Genomic DNA, 21671 nt, shown 5'->3' with positions numbered 1-21671 from the left:
AATCTGCCCTCTGACACCTACTAGTTGTGTGTTCCCCGCCAAGTCACTTTACCTCAGTTTTCTCATCTGTAAAATGATCTGCAGAAGGATCCTGTATTTTTGTCAAGAAAATACCAAATGGGTTTTGGTTTTCTATGAGTTTTTTCTTAGAACAATGACCTATGTGGAAGTATGTTTTGCATGATTACAAGCATATAATCCAGATCAAATTGCTTACCACCTCCAAGAAAGGGGAGGGAAGAGAGTTTGGATCTTATAATTTGGGGAAAAGTATGCTGAACATTGTTATTACATGTAATTGGGAAAATAAGATATCTTAAAAAAAAAGAAAGAAAGAAAACTCCGAGTGGGGTCATGAAGAGTTGGATGGAACTGACTGACCATAGCTTCTGGACTAGGCCCAAGACTAGAGGAAAGAGAAGGCTAAGAAAAAAGATTATAATACCAGAGTAGAAGAAGGAACTTCAGAAGTGATCTAGATTAGGGATTCTTGAAAAAAAATTTTTGTTTTTTTTTTTAACATTCATTTAAAGAATTTTGACTTCCAAATTTTCTCTCTCTGAGCCCACCCCACCCCATTGGAGACAACCAATATGATATCTATTACACATGGATGAAGCCATGGAAAACATTTCTATATTAGCTATATTGCAACAACAACTACAACAAAGGCAAGAAAAATAAAGTGAAAAAATATGCTTCATTCTGCCCTCAGAGTTCATCAGTTCTCTCTCTGGAGATGGTTAGCATTTTTCATTATGATAAACCAGGGATCCTTGATCTTTTGTGTATGGTGCATTCTTTTGACAGTCTGGTAAATCCTGTGAACTCTTCCCCATTAATTTTTTTTAAAGTATGGAATAAAAGACATAGGATCATAAAGGATGCCTTTTTTCTTTGTTATCAAAATATAATGATCAGAATATTAAAATGAGTCTAATAGTAAATAGTTATCAGAATATTAAAACAAATCTAGACAATCCTCATTTTATAAGTGAGGAACCTGAGGCATAGAGGGGGTAAATAATTTCCTCAAGGTTACACAGTGGCAGGCAGACAGACTCAAGTCCAGTGTGCTTTCCACTGATGCAGGAGGAGAAAGAGAAGGCATAATGGTGGTCTTATTTATCCCATTTTGGGCCCAGAGAGATGACTCTGTGGGGCGAATCATCCCACAACACCTGCCTTGCTAGCTACTGTGTGAGCTTGAGCAAGTTAACTTCTGACATTGCCACCATCTTGGTGCATGCAGGGCCTCACCTCACCTCACCTCACACCTAAACTACTGGGTGGGGGGATCTGCCTGTCTCAAATCTCTCCCCACTCTAGACCTTCTTTCACTCAGCTATCTGATTAATCTTCCTTAAAGCACAACTGTTAGCTAGTCAATAAATTTCAATAGCTTCTCATCACCTTCAGGATCAAATAGAAAATCTTCTCTTTGGCCTTCAAAGCCCTTCAGAATCTGATTCTTCTCTTTCACCTTTTTATGCCTTTATCCCCAAATTGAACTCTGTAATCTCGTGACATTGACCACCTGGCTCTTCTTCACCACGATTCCCATTTCCCTCCTCTGGGCATTTTCACAGGCTGTGCTCCCCTTGCCTGGAACACTCTCTCTTCATCTTTGCCTCCTGGCTTCCTTCGAGTCCTAGATAAAATCCTACCTCTTATATTATAAACCGAGGCATGACCTCTATGGAACACCCAGAGGGAATGAGCCAAGCACGGGCCTGTCCCTCTGTCCCCAGGAGGAAGATAACCCGAGAGACATCACTTAATGCTCAAGCCCTAGGAGATGGCAGTCTCTCTTTCCACTTGAGAGGCACAATCCCTTTAAAATCAAGATAATCTTTATTAAGCAAGAACCAAATAGGCACTTGGAAGGATTTAGCCTAATGCTGAAAATCTCAAAGCTCCAGATAGTAAGCAGTGACATACAGAATTCTAAAAATGGAAGAGAGAAAAGGGGCTGGAGGGGGACAGATCCAGGGAGGGATCCAGGGTAGAGAGTACCAGGAATGGGGAATGATAGATTGAAATGCTGGGGGAGAGAGTAAAGGTTCCAGGAGCAAAGACAAATGCTCTTTGGTACAGTAGTATAGATGTTCCAGTGTGAAATAACTCTGCCTCAAGGTTTCAGCAATACAATGGCCAGCTGAGTCTTCAGGACCAGTATTCCCTAGTTGAGGCCAAGTTATAACAGTTAAACAGTTAAAAATAATTTAGACTGACAGAGCTGTCTGCCTATTAGAATATTCTTGTGGGCCCAACTTGTGCCATCCTAGGGACTCAGAGGGCTGGTATGAGAAGGTCTCCAGAGTCACTGACCCTGTTGAGGTATTCCTGGTCATTCTCAGGCTTGTGAACTTTTTAAGCCATTCTTTGTACTTATTAATTCAATCAGCCTCACACAACTTTATCATCTACAGAGTTGGTAAGTCCAGCAAATTAAGATAATTAACATACATATTTTCACTCTTAATTCTTCTCTCTTTGATAATCTCCATTTTATCCTGAATATATTTGTACACAGAGTGGCTATTTGTATATTGTGTCCCCCTTTAGCTTGTGAGCTCCTTGAGGACAGGGTTTGACTGTCTTTTGCTTTTTTTTGGTACTTAACATAAAGCATGGCACATAATATAAGCTTTAAAAATGATTGTAGAGGGGGCAGCTGGGTAGCTGGGTAGCTCAGTGTGTTGAGAGCTAAGCCTAGAGACGGGAGGTCCTAGGTTCAAATCTGGCCTCAGACACTTCCCAGCTGTTGTGTGACCCTGGGCAAGTCACTTGATCCCCATTGCCTAGCCCTTACCACTCTTCTGCCTTGGAGTCAATGACTCCAAGATGGAAGGTAAGGGTTTAAAAAAAATGATTGTAGATTAGATTTAACAACCTTTCAACCTCCCCCATTTCCTCATTTGTAAAATGGGGTTAATAATAGAAACTACCTCATAGTACCGTGATGGTGAACCTTTTAGAGATGGAGTGCTGGGCTCTACCCTCTCAGTGCCCTCTGGTGCTCCCCCCCTCTTCCCATGTGCAGTGCCCTTCCCCTTCTTGTACACAAGGGAGGGAGGAAGCTCTCCCATTGGCTGCTGGGCAGAGGGGTGGGGGATGTGAAAAATATTGTCAGGCATGGTGGATATGGGGAGGGAAGGGAGCAATTGTGCACAAACCCCTATGCCTTTCTAGTAACAAACTCTGGGGGTGGAAGACAGCTGAGTGCCAACAGAGAGTGCTCTGTGTGCTATCTTTGGCATCTGTGCCACAGGTTCACCATTACTGTCATAGTGTATTGAGGATTAAAGAGCCAATACATATGAACTGCTTTACAAACTTTAAAGAAGTATATGTATATATATACATACATATATATGTATATACACACACACACACACACACACATTAGCTATTTTTGTTTTTATTACTTGTTCAAAAAAATATTGCTTAGCCTGAGATACTTATATACCTTAGTTTAATTAGTAGTAGTAGTAATAATATGAATTATCCCAAAGCATTGAGTATTAAAGAGTGATAAACAAGTGTTAGGATGGGGCAGGAGATTTGGAATTCTGAGGATGACTGACAGAAGTGGAGTGACAGTTGAAGGAGCAAGGGCTTATGGGACAACTAGTGGGTGGCTGAGAGGATACTGGGGAATCCAGTTCTTCTGCCTTGGGACCTGAAGCTGAAAAGTCCAGTTTCTTGAGGCTGAAGCATTACTGAAGTCACCTGAGAAGACCCTGCTTCTTTCTCCAAGTTTGTTGTTCTCTTACCAGTTATCCAACTATTGCTTTCCTTCACCTTCAAAACATCTTATACCCCTGAGGGGAGCTGATTGGATTCTCAAATCAGAGCACAGCTCCCTACCTCCCTGCCACCTTGAATTACTTCTTTCTTATTTTCTTTACGACATACTAATATTTAAGTCAATAGAAGGGGCTATTTAGCTGGGAAGGGGAGGAGAAATCTGTGGGTACTGTTACAAGGCCCATTGGACCACAAACTGTGTAGGAATTTGACAGGGCTACCTGCACCCACTCCCCTCAACTGCATTTTACTTAATCATCATTAATAAATCCCTCAAAAGCAGTCAGATTTCTGTACTGACTTTTAATCATAGTAGGAAGGGTGCTTCAAGAAACTGGGGACAGGTCTCAGGCTTGAGACCAGTCCCTCTGTGGTGGGGCTAAGATAAGGCCTGCCACTAATCCTTTTTGAGGAAAGGGCATAGAAACTTTTCCTGTAGTGAGGCTGACTGGGGAAAGTGGCATCTATCCCCTCAGACATTTTATCGAGGGGCTTCAAGTGGTAAAAACGGATTGCCTGTTATCATTTGAGCGAGAGAAGGGGCTGCCATTCCTTCTCTCACATAGGCATTCCTTCACCCCCTGTTCCTGCTCTCATAATCCACACAATACCTCACTGGGATAGCATCTTGATCAGTGATCCAAAACCATTTTATTAGAATTAACAAGAAGATCCAATATTTTTACACAAGATAATGACGTCCTCAGACTGTTTCTAACTGGACTCCAACAGAAAGAGATGAGAACATTATAACAGATATTAAAAAGCTGTTGGCTTATTTCTACATTCATGGCTTTTTCACATATTAAAAATACTAAAATAGAGCCAAGTATAGTGAGAATGCTAAAACATTTAATGTCCACATGGAAAATCATTCTCTGCTTAAAACATGCCCCCGACACGATAATGTCATGTACAATGGATATAAAATGTGTCATCATTCAAGGAGACAAGTTAAACCTGTTATGGTTCTGCCTCCCCTTAAACTCATTAACTACCCTTTTATGTAGAACTGAGTAAGGCTTCCAAGTCAAAGAATGATGTTTAAATGTTTTATTAATCACATGCTGTACCTGGATGCCACCAAGCTACATGACTTCACTGAAAAACACATTAAAAATCCCTTTATCTTATGGAATCTTTTTCAAATGACATCAAAATATCACTTAGAGTCAATAAGCGTAAATCTTTTCATGTTTTCCAAGTTAAACAAAGGACTCAAGACATTGAATCTGAAGGTCAAAGTTTACCAGAGGACTAAAGTGATATTGACAAATGCCTTGACCTCCTCCAAATAAGACACCCAGCGTACTGCTATACATAAGGGACTAAACTGTGACTGTGAGTATGTCAAGATATTGGCATCCTGAAATCACCACAAGTAGATTGGCCATGCACTGGCTTTTTCCTCCTTCTGTATCCTCAGCATTTAGCACAGTGCCTGGCATATTCATTGTGATCCTTCATCTCAAAGCGGATTGATGCTATAAAGGAATGATTTCTTGACTTACAGATGAATTGGGTTTAATTGAGGCAGATTTGCACAAAGTGGCCCCTCACTCATTCTTCCAGAGTCATCCAAGTCCAGTGGCAAGACAAAAGTCAGGAAAACTGGCAATGGCCCAGGATGCAGTTGATGACCATGGCATCTTCCATGTCTCATCAAGTTGGAAGCACTCAACAACATCAGCTTCAGCCATCTTCATGGCAGTTGGAACAAAATGTTCTCATCTATCCATTGTGCCAAGGGAAGTAAGTCTTCACATGCTTGAAGTAGACATCCCCTAAGTCACATAGTCAATTACTCTCAACCTGGTTTGGCATATCTGCTCGGATGGTCTTACCAGTGTGTGAAGCTACAGCTTCTTGGAGTCCCAGATGGGAGCTGGGTGACAGGTACACACCTGAAAAGGTCTTAGTAAGCCCTCACACCATAGGTAAACCTTCACGAACACCCCATACACCTTTATTAGCTTTAATATTAGCTTTAATATTCTCTCAAGAGACTGATTTTTGGGTAAGAATATGAGTTTATTGATTTATCAGGTTTATTGGGTAGGCCAGCATCATAATCAGTAAAGTGAATTAGGACTTCATGGCTTTCTTGGAACCACCTTAGCTGGATCACCCAGCTCAATAAATAGATTTTTAGGAGCTCATTATTCAGCCTCTCTCTTGACCATCCCAAGACATCTTTAACTGGTCATAGCTAATTAAGAGGAGGTTCATCAACCTCCCCATTCCCATAGGTGGACAGGGCACATACACAGGAAAAGAACCCTGTCCCCCTCATCCATGCATTATCTATCTATCTATCTATCTATCTATCTATCTATCTATCTATCTATCTATCTATCTATGTATCTATCTGTCTGTCTTTTTAACCCTTTCCTTCCATCTTAGAATCAATACCAAGTATTGATTCCAAAGCAGAAGAGAGGTAAGGCCTAGGCAATGGGGGTTAAGTGACTTGCCCAGAGTCACACAGTTGGGAAGTATCCGATGCCAGATTGGATCTGAGGACATAATACTATTCTTAAAGTACATTTTTGTTACTGGACATTAATGGACATTAAGAGATATGTAAAGTGACCTAACAAAATCTATCCAAAATTAATGAGACAGGATCCATCATTCTAAAGCAGTTAGAAAGATTGACACTTCATCAAAATGGAGAAAGAAGATTGATAGGTGTTTTCAGAACACATGATAAACTGATGAGAACCTTACAGAAACACTTTCCAAATAGACACACATTATTTCATTGAGCACTAGTGAAGTTTGACAGTCAGTCTACATGAAAGAATTTGTAGAATGTAACCTAAAATGGTTTGTCCATGAATGGATGGAACCTATAAAAAGGCTTAGATCTCCAAGTGACATCAAAAGGTCTTACATGGAAGTCATCTGTGTTGACCTCAACCAACAATCTGTCAATAGATGTTGAAAAAATGGCTGAATTACACAGATTTATTTTATAGAAACAGAAGGGTTTGTGAAAGGAATTTTTGTCAGGTCATCACAATCAGAAATTTTGTTTTTGTTTAGTTGTTTCCAACTCTTTGTGACCCTATTTGGAATTTTCTTGGCAAATCTACTGGAGTGGTTTGCCATTTCCTTCTCTAACTCATTTTACAGATGAGGAAGCTGAGGCAAACGGAGTTAAATGATTTTCCTAGGGTCACAAAGCTAGTGTCTGAAGCCTATTTTGAACTCAGGTCTTCCTGACCCTCAGTGTTCTGCCTACTTCACCACCTACCTGCCTTTTAATTATTATTACCAACAATTAATAATAATAATAAATGAAGAGTCTGAGGCTCAGAAAGTTTTGGTGACTTACCCAGTATGACCTAGATAGTAAGTATCAGATGCAAGGGTTTGAAATAATTTCTCAATATACATAGACACAGATGGAAAATTAAGGCTACATTCTATCTTAATGTGAGACCAGGCTACAATATGTATCTGATCAGCTGTGGGAAGCAGATCCAAGGGGTTCATGGATAATAGAGATGACATGCCAACACTTCCAGGATTCTAGAGAGTCCTCTGGCAGCTGGGGTCACTTCTGGTTTTTGAGAGACACTGTCTATGGTGTTCCCTTCTATTTTCTCTTTTGTTCCTGGGTTTTGGGGATGGAGAGGCTAAGGATCTTAGCAGATCTCTTCACAATCATTGTCGAGGTCAGCATTTTTCCAGGGAGCTTCCTTTTTTCCAGCAGGATAGAGTCTGAAGGCATAGTTCTCCAAATGTAGTTAGTTCTTCAGCAGACAGCATAGAGTTAAAAAGAAAAAAAAAGAAGAAAAAGGAAACGAAATCTCTGTATAAATTGAATCTGGCTCTCCCAGTCCTGCAAAAGCACTTTGAGGGCTCAATTCAGCTTGCAGATGAGGTGTTTTTGATGGGCTGGGAAGAATTCCCATCGACAAGTCTTTCCCCCTTCTCTGTTGTTAATGAAACAGTTTGCGCGTTTAACGATAAGCAGAAACCAGCAGGTGTCAGCCTTGGTTAGCAGAACTATTCATCTGGAAGCAATTTGCAGCTTGTCCGGATCTCCAGGGACTTTTTTTTTTTTTTGGTAAGGTCTAGTTTTGTCAGAACAGAAGGCTTAATTGTTATTTGGAGGCCAAACACCAAAACAAAAGGCCAGGTTGAAAATAATGCAGTAGCCCCCCAAAGACCTCACTGAACTAAGAGTTTCTAGAATTTGTTGTTCATCCTTCAAGAGGAAAACAGTGGAGGAGAAGGGAAAAAGAAGGGAGAATCAGCCCAGCAGCCCAAGCACCGGTCCACTGGTACTGATGCAAAATGCATCACCAGAGATAGCATTTCTAGCTAATTATTTCATTTACTTCACATTAAGAATTCATTAAAGAAAATGATTGCAATTCAAATTCCCGATGAAAATGAGCAAAAATTCCTTTTCCTTGACATTTGTTTCATTGTAATGCTTCATTTCATTTGGCTTATTCTTTAAGAGAAGAAAGGGGAAAAAAGTTCCCATGGCAGGCTTCAGATGGCATATTTTTCTTGTGCTGCCAGAATATTCATCTGAAGCTCTGACAAGTTCAAGGAGAAGGGTACACTGCCGATGTAGGAGGCATTGTTCCTGTAGTACTTGCTGAAATATTGTGGCTTCTGGGGTAAGATTCTCTGATTTGGACTGGCAAAGGACTCCAAAGAACAGAGGCTAGCCCCAAAGCTGTTGCCATTCTGGTTTCTGTGGCACTGAAGAGCTATTCTCATTAACGGTTAAAGGCTAGCACAGATTGCCTCTTATTAGGGACATGGACCAGACTTTGAGTATCCCAGAAGCAGGCACTGATTCCAATGACCAAAGGAATGATTTGGATTAGGTAACCACATTAAATCATCAGTGCCTTCCTCATTTCTCAGACTGTCCACAACGTGCTAGTTTCTGAACTCTAAATCATTGCCCTTCCCCTCTCCATCCCTACCACCCATTTGCGTTGTCTACTCCTGCTCATGTGGTCTGCAAAATGCCACTGGATGGAGATATAAAACCATGCATGCTTGACCCGTTACAAATTTATACTATTTTCTTTTTAAAACGCTTTCCTTCCATTTTATTGGCATCAAGGGAGAAGAGAAGTAAGAGCTAGGCAATTAGGGATAAGTGACTTGTCCAGAGTCACATAGCTATAAAGTGTCTGAGGTCACATTCGAACCTAGGACCTCTTGTCTCTAGGGCTGGCTTTCTATCCACTGAGCCACCTTGCTGCTTTCCTGCTTTTTCTTTTATACCTATGGGAGGTGGGGGGAGGAATGGAATAACATTCATGTGGTCAGAAGCTGTACCAGGTCTTAGGATAAACACTTTATTTATTTATTTATTTAAAATATTTTTCCATGGTTACACGATTCATGTTCTCTCCCTCCCCTCTTCCCTCCCCCCTCCTGGAGCTGACAAGCAATTCCACTGGGTTATCCATGTGTTATCACTTGAAACCTATTGCCATAGTAATAGAGTAATCTTTTACAACCCAAATACCAAATCATACACCGATATAAATAAGTGATTAATTATATGTTTTTCTTCCGCTTTTCTACTCCTGCAGTTCTTTCCTTCAATGTGGATAGCATTCTTTCTCATGAGTCCCTCAGGGATGTCCTGGATCATTGCTTTGCTTTTCGTAGCAAAGTCAATTACATTTGATCATCCCACAATGTTTCACTCTCTGTATATAGGGTTCTCCTGGTTCTGTTCATTTCACTCTGCATCAGTTCATGGAGGTCTTTCCAGTTCTTATAGAAATCAGGCAGTTCATCATTCCTTACAGCACAATAGTATTCTATCACCATCACTTACTATAACTTATTCAGCCATTCCCCAATTGAAGGACATCCTCTCAATTTCGAATTCTTTGCCACCACAAAGAGCACAACTATGAACATTTTTGTACAAGTGTTTCTCCCTATTATCTCTTTGGGATAAAAACCCAGCAGAGGTATGACTGGATCAAAGGGTTTGCATTTTTTTAAAGCCCTTTGTGCATAATTCCAAATTGCCTTCCAGAATGGATGGACCAATTCACAACTCCACCAGCAATGCATTAGTGCCCCAATTTTGATACATCCCCCCCTACATTTATTATTATTATTATTATTATTATTATTATTTTCTTCACTGTCATATTGGCCAATCTGCTAGGTATGAGGTGGTACCTCAGAGTTGTTTTGATTTGCATTTGCATTTCTCTAATCAGGAGAGATTTAGAACACTTTTTCATGTGACTATTGATAGTTTTGATTTCTTTATCTGAAAATGGCCTATTCATACCAGATAAGCACTTAAAAAATTATATCATCTAAGAATCCCAGCAACCCAGCCGGATAGATGCTCTTACCGTCTCCATCTTACAGTTAAGGAAATTGAGGCATATGGGGGTGAAATGACTTGCCCAGGATCATATATCTAGAATTGTCTGAAGCTGGGTTTGAACTCAAGTCTTCCTGACAGATCTAGAGCTCTATCTACTGTACCTTGCTTGTAGATTGATTAAGTTTCAATTAGACTTTCATGTTTCTTGACAATCCTTTTATTCATTTCTCATTTATTTCCCTCTTACAGTCTATATAACAGTTGTTTTAGGTCATAAAAACACACAATTTGTCTTCTTTCTTCATGTCCCCAATCCCATCTAAATTTTTCTCAGTTGGCAGAGATTTAGAACTTGATAGCATGGGAGCAGCTAATACTTCCTAGCTGTGTGACCTTGGGCAATTTACATAATCCCTATTGCCTACCTCTTACCACTCTTCTGCCCTGGAACTGATTCTCAGTATTGATTCTAAGACTGAAGGTAAGGGTTAAAAAAAAAAAAAGACAATTAGATCCAACCGTTCTGGAGGGCAATTTGGAACTATGTCCAAAGGGCACTAAGAGACTGCCTGCCCTTTGATCCAGCCATAGCACTGCTGGATTTGTGCCCCAAAGAGATAATAAGGAAAAAGACTTGTACAAGAATATTCATAGCTGTGCTCTTTGTGGTAGCAAAAAATTAGAAAATGAGGGACTGCCCTTCAATTGGCTGAACAAACTGTGGTATATGTTGGTGATGGTATACTATTGTGCTCAAAGGAATAATAAAGTGGAGGAATTCCATGGGGACTGGAACAACCTCTAGGAAGTGATGCAGAGCAAAAGGAGCAGAACCAGGAGAACACTGTACACAGATATAGATACACTGTGGTACAATCAAATGTCATGGACTTCTCTGTTAGTGGCAATGCAATGATGCTGAACAGCCCGGAGGGATCTATGAGAAAAACTACTATCCACATTCAGAGGAAGAACTGTGGGAGTAGAAACACAGAAGAAAAACAACTGCTTGACTCCATGGGTCAAGGGGATATGGCTGGGATGTAGACTCTAAATGATTATCCTAGTGCAAATATCAACAATACGGAAATAGGTCTTTATCAGTGATACATGTTGAACCCAGAGGAATTGTGTGTCAGCTTTGAGAAGAGGTGGGAGGGACAGAATATGATTCTTGTAACCAAGGAATAATGTTCTAAATTGACTAAAAAAAATTAAAAAAAGACAATTAGATAGCATGTTAGAGGTCCTCTAATCCAATTCTATTTTAAAGATGACAGCCAAGATTTGAACCCAAGTGCTTTCGTTACAAATTTAGAATTTTTTCTAAGTATCCCACATTGTTTCTAGGCAGGTAGATAGCTCAGGCTTAGAATCAGGAGGACCTGAGTTCAAATCTTGGCCTCAAGACACTTTTTAACTGTGTTACTCTGGACAAGGCACTCACTTTATCTCTGTCTATGAGGCAGCTAAGTGGTTCATTAGATAGGGTTCTGGGACTGGCCTCAGAAGACCTGAATTCAAATGTAGTCTCAGACACCTACTAGCTGTGTGACCCTGGGCAAATCTCCTGCTTGCCTTAATCCACTGGAGAAGGAAATGGTAAACCATTCCATGATACTTGCCAAGCAAACCCAATAGAAGGCATTGGCATGCTATGGTCCATGGGGCCATGAAGAATCAGATATGATTGAACAACAATATATTGCTTTTAAGCCCTGTTCCCATTTTGCTAATAATCATGGTCATTTGATATATGTTCCTTCTGCAATATTAGCTTTTATATTATTATGTAACTAATTTTACTATTCCCTTATCTGTCAGCCTCAAAGGAAGAATTCCCACTCATTCCAGATGCCAGCCTCTGCATTAGCGTACATCTTTTTCCATTTTCTAAGGGACTATACTTGTTCCCTCCTTCTCTAGCACCTTTCTCTTTCTTTTTTAAATGGATTCAGATCTCTCTTATTATGGAAATACCTTCCCTTTCCTTCTCTACCAAGGACTTCAGCTAGAAGTGCCCTTCATGCCCTCTTCTGAACTACTTTTCTTGTTATTGTCTTTGCCACTCCTTTAATACATCATCTAGGGTATTTTATTTTATAGGTATCATAATGGCTAGAGACCTGGGTTCAAATTCTGCTTCTGACTCATACTGAAGATGTGATCTTGGACACAGGTCACTTATCTCAGTAAGATTCCTTGATTACCCAGTGCCCAAGATTCTAATTTCACAACTGGGCAATATGTATGCCTGGGGAGAGGGAATTTCCTCACTGGGATTTTACTTTTTTTTTTTAAACCCTTACCTTCCATCTTGTAATCAATACTGTGTATTGGTTCCAAGGCAAAAAGAGTTGTAAGGGCTAGGCAATGGGGGTTAAATGACTTGCCCAGAGTCACACAGCTGGGACCCTCCTCCCCACCCCAGCAGCTGACACGCAATTCCACTGGGTTTTACATGTGTAAATCAAGACCTATTTCCATATTATTATATTTGCACTAGGGTGATCATTTAGAATCTACATCCCAATTATATCCCCTCAAACCATGTATTCAAGCAGTTGTTTTTCTACTCCCACAGATCTTCTCATAAGTCCTTCAGAATTGTCCTGGATCATTGCATTGCCACTAATGGAGAAGTCCATTACATTTGATTGTACCACAGTGTATCAGTCTCTGTGTACAATGTTCTCCTGGTTCTGCTCCTTTTGCTCTGCATCAATTCCTGGAGGTTGTTACAGTTTACATGGATTTCCTCCACTTTATTATTCCTTTGAGCACAATAGTATACCATCACCAACATATACCACAATTGTTCAGCCATTCTCCAATTGAAGGGCATCCCCTCATTTTCCAGTTTTTGGCCACCACAAAGAGCGCAGCTATGAATATTCTTGTACATGTCTTTTTCCTTATGATGTCTTTGGGATACAAACCCAGCAGTGCTATGGCTGGATCAAAGGGCAGACAGTCTTTTAGTGCCCTTTGGGCATAGTTCATTTGGGATTTTCTTTGGCAGAGATACTGGAGTGGTTTGTCTTTTCCTTCTCTAACTTATTTGGCAGATGAGGGAACTAACACAAACAGGGTAAAGTGACATGCCCAGGATCACACAGTGAGTGAGGTCAGATTTGAACTCAGAAAGGTGAGAAAGTCTGTCTGACTCCAAGTCTAGCACAACACTGCACCACCTAGCTGCCTCCCCATCCTACCGGAACCTCTACTGACTCTGAATGTCTGTAAGCATTTGACAGTCCATCTGCTTCCCCATTTAATCATAGCCTTGAATCACTACTGAACAGTTTCATGTGTGTATATGCCTTTTCCCTTCACATAGAATCCTCTGTTCCCTGAGGTAGCAACAGTCCTTTTTTTCTTTTCTTTTCAACTATGTAGAGTCTACACCATTTACTACCAGCATGAGTGTACACCTGGAGCCTAGGAAATACTTGAGTCACTGTTTGGTCTCTCTTGTCTCTCTGGGTATTTTTAGTTTAAACCCTTACCTTCCTTTTTAGAATCAATACTGTGTTTTGGTTCCAAGGCAGAAGGGCAGTAAGAGCTGGGCAATGGGGGTTAAGGGATTTGCCCAGGGTCACAACACTATATACTAGGTATACTCTAGACATACTTAAAAATCCTTATCTTTCATCTTAGAATGAGTATAATGAATTGGTTCTAAGGCAGAAGGGCTAGGCAATGAGGGCTAATGACTTGCCCAGGGTCACATAGCTAGGAAGTGTCTGAGAGCAGATTTGAATCCAGGACCTCCCATCTCCATCTGCCTCTCTATTCACTGAGCCACCTAGATACCCCTGTGAGCATTTTTCATTGTTAAATGTAGAAAAACTCCAGTCCCTGGAATCTCTTGTTCCTTTTTCTCCTCTAGGATGTCTTAGAAGAGTTTAGAAACCTCCTCACTCATTTCCTTGGGCCTCCTGGCTGCTTTCTTGGCTGTGTGTCACTCCTTTGTGTCCAGTAGAGGGCAGGGGAGGTAGGATAATGGCGCCACTCGACCAAACCAATTTCTGAACATGAAATTGTTCAAGCACCAAATTGCTGGAACTGGCCTTTCTAATTATCTCTCTGGAAATCGCCTGTAGCAGGATGTTGTGGTTACATAAGTTTCCCAGATTACAACTCCCTTAGTCCCCAGTCTATCTCACCTCTGTCTTAGCGTGACCAGTGCAGCTGACTGATTCTACTAAAAAGCGACAGATGAGCCACATTTGGCCACAGAGGCCACAGTTTGTCCTAAGACATCTCTCTGAAGAACCATGCTCAGGGGAATACCATGGGTCCAGCCAAAGCAAAGGGAGAGGGGAGGAAGGAAGTGGCTGCATCTCTACTCTCTTCTTCCTCCTCCCTCTAGCCCCCCTTTTCTGAAAATCTTAAGGGGTTGAAATAAGCACCTGCCCTTAAGAAGGAGTTCCAGATGGTCGTTAGACATCATATCCTGTAGATCCAGAGGAAGTCAGATATAGAAGGCACCTGAGATAATTCAGAACAATCTCCTTATCTTATTTAAAAAACCCTTACCTCCCATCTTAGAATCAATACTGTATATTGGTTCCAAGGCAGAAGAGTGGTAAGAGCTAAGCAATGGAGGTTAAGTGACTTGCCCAGGGTCACACAGCTGGGAAGTGTCTGAGTCCTGATTTAAACCCAGGACCTCCTGTCCCTCAGCCTGGATCTCAATCTACTGAGCCACCTAGCTGTCCCCTCCTTATTTTATTTTATTTTTTTAAACCCTTACCTTCTGTCTTAGATACAATACTGTGTATTGGCTCCAAGGCAGAAGAGTGGTAAGTGCTGGGCAATGGGGGTTAAGTGACTTGCTCAGTCACACAGCTGGGATGTGTCTGAGGTCATATTTGAACCCAGGACCTCCCGTTTCTAGGCCTGGCTCTCAATCCACTGGGCTGTCCAGCTCCCCCCCTCCCCCTCCCCCATTTTACAAAGGATGGAACCAAATTCTACAGATCTGTCCACAGTTACACAGCTAAGTTTGTTAGTAGAAACTGAGTCAGTATAAGAACAATAATAGCTAGTATTTATATAGCTATTATATTTTCTCTTCACACAATTCTGGGAGGTAGGTGCTATTGTTGTTTGGTCATTTCAGTCGTGTCCAGTTCAGCTCTTCATGATCCCATTTTGGAGTTTCTTGGTAGAGATACCAGAGTGGTTTGTCATTGCCTTCTCTAGCTCATTTGATAGATGACAAACTGAGGCAAACAGGGCTAAGTGACTTGTGTCCAGGGCCAGTAAGTTATCTGAGGCTGGATTTGAACTCAGGTCCAGGTCTAGTGCTCTATCCATAGCTACCTATGTACCAGATGCATAGAATTGGCTTAAAGCAAAATTGTGAAGTTGGTGGCTTATTTTCATTTTTATCCAACAGATCCTTTCTCTTTCCCTTTGTCTCCAGCAGAGATCAGGAGCATCCTCTACCTTAAAGCACAGGTCTGACCCCATTACCTTAAAACTTTGATCACTCCCTATTACCTGGAGGATCAAATCTAAAATTGTTTGCTTTCTAAAGCTGTTCATTAGTGAGGGAGACATTTACTAAGCTCCCACTATATGCCAGGCACTAAGTTAAGCACTTTACAAATATTAGCTCATCTGATTCTCACAAAAATCCTGAGAGGTAGGGACTATTATTATCCCCTTTTACAACAGAGGGAACTATGGTAGACAGAGGTGAAATGACTTGCCCTGGGTCATGTATCTATTAAGTGTCAGAGGTCAGATCTGAACTCAGATCTTTCTTACTATTCCCCCATGGCATTACCTTGCTGCCTTAATAACCTACTACCTTCCTATCTTCCTTTTTTTTTTCTTTTAAACACTTTATGTCCCTCAGCTGACTCTACAATCCAGTAACACAGGTCTCCTTGCTCTTCCTCGTATACGAGATTCCATCTCTCAGTTCTGTATGGAGTAAAAAGTGTATTACTCTCAATATATTTTTGGTTAGCAGTAGTAACAATATTAGAGCAAGATTCCTGAAACTCCAAGTGGAGGTCAAGTTTAATTAGTTTATCATTATTAGTTTAATTAGATGCAGCTTTGCTCTCCCTTTTTTTCCCCCTTCCCGTCCTTCACATAAACCTTTAATTAGTACTCTTTCACATAGGTGGAGGGTATTGTATTAGTTTCCTATAAATTCCTATAAAATTCTTATAAATAAAAATAAGAGTTCATTTGTGTCTTTGGGTCTCTCTACCTTTAGAGCAATGTCCTTGTCTTTTGCATGATGAGCAATAAAACAATTTTTGTCTGCATCTTCTCTTGACCTCTCCGATTATTTGAGTGATTAAAGGGGGTACATCTTGCTCTATCAAGATCCCCCCAAATTCCCAGTCCAGACAGTTCCAAGTATGTTCACTGCCACTCTCTCATGCTTGGAATTTTCTCCCTCCTTATACTTAGTTCCTGTCTTCCCCGTCTAGCGGCTACATTCATACATGTAACATACATAAGTGTATCTATATCTCTACACATGTGAGTTTCTAGAACTCAGAGACTCAGCAACCTAGATACCCTCCAAGAATTAGCCCAATATAACTACATAGGGACACCTAGGTGGCCCAGTGGATAGAGTCCAAGTCTAGAGTCAGGAAGACTTATTTTTATGAGTTCAAATCTGGGCTCAGATACTTCCTAGCTGGGTGACCCTGGGTGCTGGAGGCCATCCTACCCCGACTGGCTGACAAGGTCTGAGGAAAGGAGGTCTGTAAAGCAGACCCCAGAATGGGGGCTCCCTGCTGATCCCCCCTCTGTGACTTCTCTCCCCAAATTTTCCCCACTAATGGACTTGTTATAATTTATTCTCTCCCCAAAACAGGAGAAATAATATGAGAGCAAATACTTATAGGATCAATAAATATATACCCTACTTTAAGCCCCCTAGCTTATTACCCCCAAAAGATTGCAATTACAATACATTACTGTCCATGACCCCTCCTTTCTCAAGCACAAGACACGCTCCAAGGCTCTACAATAAACACCCGCTAGTACATGGCTGTTTCCCTCTAGCTGGGAGGAGAAAGAAAAGGAGGGGGAGCGAGGGAATGATTTCCTCAAGTTTGTATCTTAGCAAATCCAAACAATCTCCTTTGAGGGGTTAACACACTCAACTTCTCAAAATGCGATCCCAAATCCACACCATGGACACACCACGGCCCACACAGAAGCATCCACAGGAACGACTGATGCCGATGTATGAAGGTAATCTAGATGTTTTCTCAAAAATTTTATCCTAACCACCTGAACCATGAATCTTTTAATTCTGATATATTCTCATTAGCGTCTTAAACAGTCGTTCCAATTATTCATAAGTTATTATATTGTTAATTTGGCTTTACTAACTTTAGCACATCAATTGTTGTGATTAAGGGGGAAATCTGTTCCTGAACCGAAGCTTCTTTAGAAATCTGAATTTGTAGTTTGGACTTTGCAGTTTTGTCACTTAGCCAAATTGTGCAGTTTCAGCTAAAGGACCCTTTTTTGGTGGTTGTTTCTAGAAAAGCTCATATTTTTACTTAATAGTAGTATATAGAAATGATGGTACTTGGGCACACTGAAATAAGCTCTTGAAATTCCTGTTAATATATCTTATTGTCAGATCAAAATCTATTCTAGCTGTCAATTGATTTCTCAGGACTTTCAAATTGTAGCTCTAAAATTTAGATAAGGTAACTGAGAATTTTACCTGTTTAAGATATTTTACTGTATTGGTCCTTTATTATAAGTGTTAGGTAATTAATTGCAAGCACTTTGATCTCCTTCCTGTGCCTGAGAAAGAGGTTAATTTACTTTTGGAAAAGGTCCAGAGCCTTTGGCTATATTCCTAGTAAATGGGTATTTTGCTGAGGGGAAAAAATATTCCTTTCTTTTCAATTTAACACTTAGGTGACATGTTTTTTAAAACCTTGATATTTAAATCACTCCCAATATATTAATTACAAATTTAACAACTTCCAAATTGCTTTTGTCTAGAGTTCCCTGACAATGTTTCCTTAAGACTCCAGTTTTTCTTTCAAACTTCTGTTCCAAGCAGAATAAAACCTTCATTTTCTGGCTCTATTACTCGTACTATAAATAGGGGAGAGGCGACTACCTTTTACTTATATTTAATAGCCTAATAATAAATCTTATTTGATTTCTGGACTGGTTGAATTTCCTTTGCCAATAGTATTATACATAGTTTGCATAAAATTAATTTTCTTCACAGCACAACTACATACAGGTTTTGTGTATATCCATTATGACATTATAACAGATTATATTTGAATAAATAAAAGCATTTTCTCAGCACAATCAAGTACAACATTGATTAAAAAATTCCAATTTTAGCCACACACCCAATTCTTAATACCTATGCAAATTCACATATTGATTATCAAGTTAAATTTCTACGATCTCAATACTAATATGTAGTTCATGGAATTGAAAGACATCCCATATAAAACCCCAAATTTCAATCTTAGAAAAGATTCTCCACAATCCACCATAACCTTTGACTGGATTTTGCACATTCATATTAACCCATATGGTTTTTTGCCTTTGAAAAGGAAGAATTCCCTCGGTGTCAAGCTGGCTATTAATTACATTCCAACAGTTCTGAAGTTTCTTAGGGACAATAAACAATTCTCTAGGATAGGTATTGTGCAGAATTGATTTTTGCTAACATTTTGCCTTTGATTAATATACAGTTATCACCATACAAATCACACTATATCACGGTACATTTTCAGACTAACTAGCAATTTTCCAAAGTTATATATATATAAGTTTTTAATATTAAATCTTAGAGAGTAGCCAATCATGGGATCAAATTTCCCTTTGTGTGTTCCAAATCAATTCCTTTTTCTTTTTCTGGGGGCCCCTTCCCAAAATAAGAAAAAGTAAGATTTACAGATCACTGTCAATTTTTTTTTTTAAATTAAAACCCTTATCTTCCGTCTTGGAGTCAATACTGTGTTTTGGCTCCAAGGCAGAAGAGTGGTAAGGGCTAGGCAATGAGGGTCAAGTGACTTGCCCAGGGTCACACAGCTAGGAAGTAGCTGAGGCCAGATTTGAACCTAGGACCTCCCATCTCTAGGCCTGGCTCTCAATCCACTGAGCTACCCAGCTGCCCCCATCACTGTCATTTTTAAAGGCCAAAATGAATTACCTCCTTTCAGGAAGTCTGTGATCATAATTTGTGAATGCCCAATTAGGAAGACACCGAGACAAGGACTTGTTATGCGGACACACATAGAGACGCACAAAGTAAATATTAAACACAGACTAAGGGAAGCATGCTTTTAAGAATTAAGATGTTTACTCAAGATCTTGAGGAAGAAAAAGGGGAGAAGGACTGAAAAATCCAGCTTGCTGTTTCCAAGGTACTGTCTCCTTGAAAAACTGTGAGAAGTGGAGAAAAAGGTTTTGGCTTATGAGCCTCAAGTGTAAACATTTGAAAAGGCAGGTGACAAGGGATTGAAAGAGGGGATCCTCTCTGCTAGAACCAAAGATCCGGGGGGGTTGTGGAGGTGGAAAAGGAGCCCTCCCACCTCCGTCCATCCTTTCTTCCCTTCTCCAAGCAGAGGAAAATTCTTCCGTGGAGGTGGGAGAGGAGGAGGTGGCTGCCTAACCAGGGGATTTTTATACCTAGCTGCCTTGCCTGCCTTCTAACAGCCTTGTTTCCAGGCGGGGGGAGCAGTCTCCTCGTCAGGATCTAGGTTTTACACTGAAATCTTAAAAACTTTGGTCTTGGATTTCTGCCCAGATAGTAAGGGTGTTTTCTCCATGGAAGACAGGTTAGAAAAAGTCTGCTCCAGGGGGCAACTGGGTAGCTCAGTGGATTGAGAGTCAGGCCTAGAGATGGGAGGTCCTAGGTTCAAATCTGACCTCCGACACTTCCCAGCTGTGTTACCCTGGGCAAGTCACTTAACCCCCATTGCCTAGCCCTTACCACTCTTCTACCTTGGCGGAAGGTAAGGGTTAAAAAAAAAAAAAGAAAAAGTCTGCTCAAGACTTTAGCCTCGTGGTGGGTCTAAACTAGCTCTGAAGAGTGACCACAAGGAAAATGTCTCAATGGGAACCTACTCTGGTCCTTTGTTAGATTTTGAAATCGAGTTTAATTCATTCCCAAGTTTGCAAGTCAAGGGAAGGACTACAATTTGAAAGAAGTCCAACTTAGCCAACTGTGGCTTGTTTGTTTTTCTAATTGTAATAAGTAGTAATAAGGGACTATATTGATTGGTAATCGATAATTAACAGATCAGGGTGTTACCTACTTTCTTCCTCCCTTCAGCCTCAATTCCCTCCCCTTCCCCCTTCCTCCTCCTCCTCCTCCTCCTCCTCCTCCTCCTCCTCCTCCTCCTCCTCCTCCTCCTCCTCCTCCTCCTCCTCCTCCTCCTCCTCCTCCTCCTCCTCCTCCTCCTCCTCCTCCTTCTTCTTCTTCTTCTTCTTCTTCTTCTTCTTCTTCTTCTTCTTCTTCTTCTTCTTCTTCTTCTTCTTCTTCTTCTTCTTCTTCTTCTTCTTCTTCTTCTTTCTTCTTCTTCCTTCTTCTAAATCAACTCAGGGGTGATTTTATGAGGTTTTCAAATGAAATACCTTTTCTCTCCTCTATCTCAAATAAAGGGTTTACTAGGGAAGACAGGGAAGGATAAGGGAATGGAAGGAAAGAGGATTTTGGGGTTTCCCTATCACTAGGATGAGTCTTAGATTGGAGGATGGTGAAATATAGTTCAATTGAGAGAAATGGCTGATAGGTCTGGACATTCAGTCACTATCACAACAGCAAGTCAAAGAGAGAGATATCTGGACTTTTGTCCTTCTTTCTTCTGTCTTCAAAATCAAGGACCACCTTCCTTTCTTCATTTTCCAAAATCAAGAGAGAAAAACTCTTTCTTCCTTCTTTCAAGGCAACAAGGTTCAGCCTTCAGTTGGTCTGGCTTCCAACTGCCTTTCCTGGTAATGTTCCAAATAGAATACTCTCGTTTGAATGACAGGTTGTCAGTCTCAGCTGCTCCAAACTCTTGTTGCATGCTTTCCCATTTTCTCTCTTCCACATTACTTTTGCTCCCCTTTTCTGAGGAGTATGCTGAATTTTTCCACTAAATTAGCTTTCTTTCTTTTGATTCATTGTGCCCCTTTCCTTTTTAACTTCTCAAAAGTTCTGAATTTTCCCACCCCTCCTTACCTGTACTCACTTACAGGGGATATGCAGCACCCTGGGTGGGATCCTAACCCTCTGAAATTGGAGAGAGCCTTTTGTTCTGGGGGGCCTTTTTATATCTGTGGGAGGAGGGCTTACCTAGCCAAGAGTCCCTGTTCGGGCACCAGTTGCTGTGGGGTGGGCCATGCTCCCACAGGGATGGGGTCTTTGAGGTGGGACAGTATTGGCAAAATGATGCATGGGACACAACTTTGGCATTCAACCTGCAGCACAGGTTTCACAGGATAAACTGCTCCGCCTTGGCTGAGGCCTGACTTTATTTTATACCCTCATGAC

The sequence above is a fragment of the Monodelphis domestica genome, chromosome 7 (genome assembly GCF_027887165.1).
Source record: "Monodelphis domestica isolate mMonDom1 chromosome 7, mMonDom1.pri, whole genome shotgun sequence".
Taxonomy (NCBI): domain Eukaryota; kingdom Metazoa; phylum Chordata; class Mammalia; order Didelphimorphia; family Didelphidae; genus Monodelphis; species Monodelphis domestica.
The sequence above is the reverse complement of the archived record's forward strand: the minus strand, read 5'-3'. Positions refer to the sequence as shown.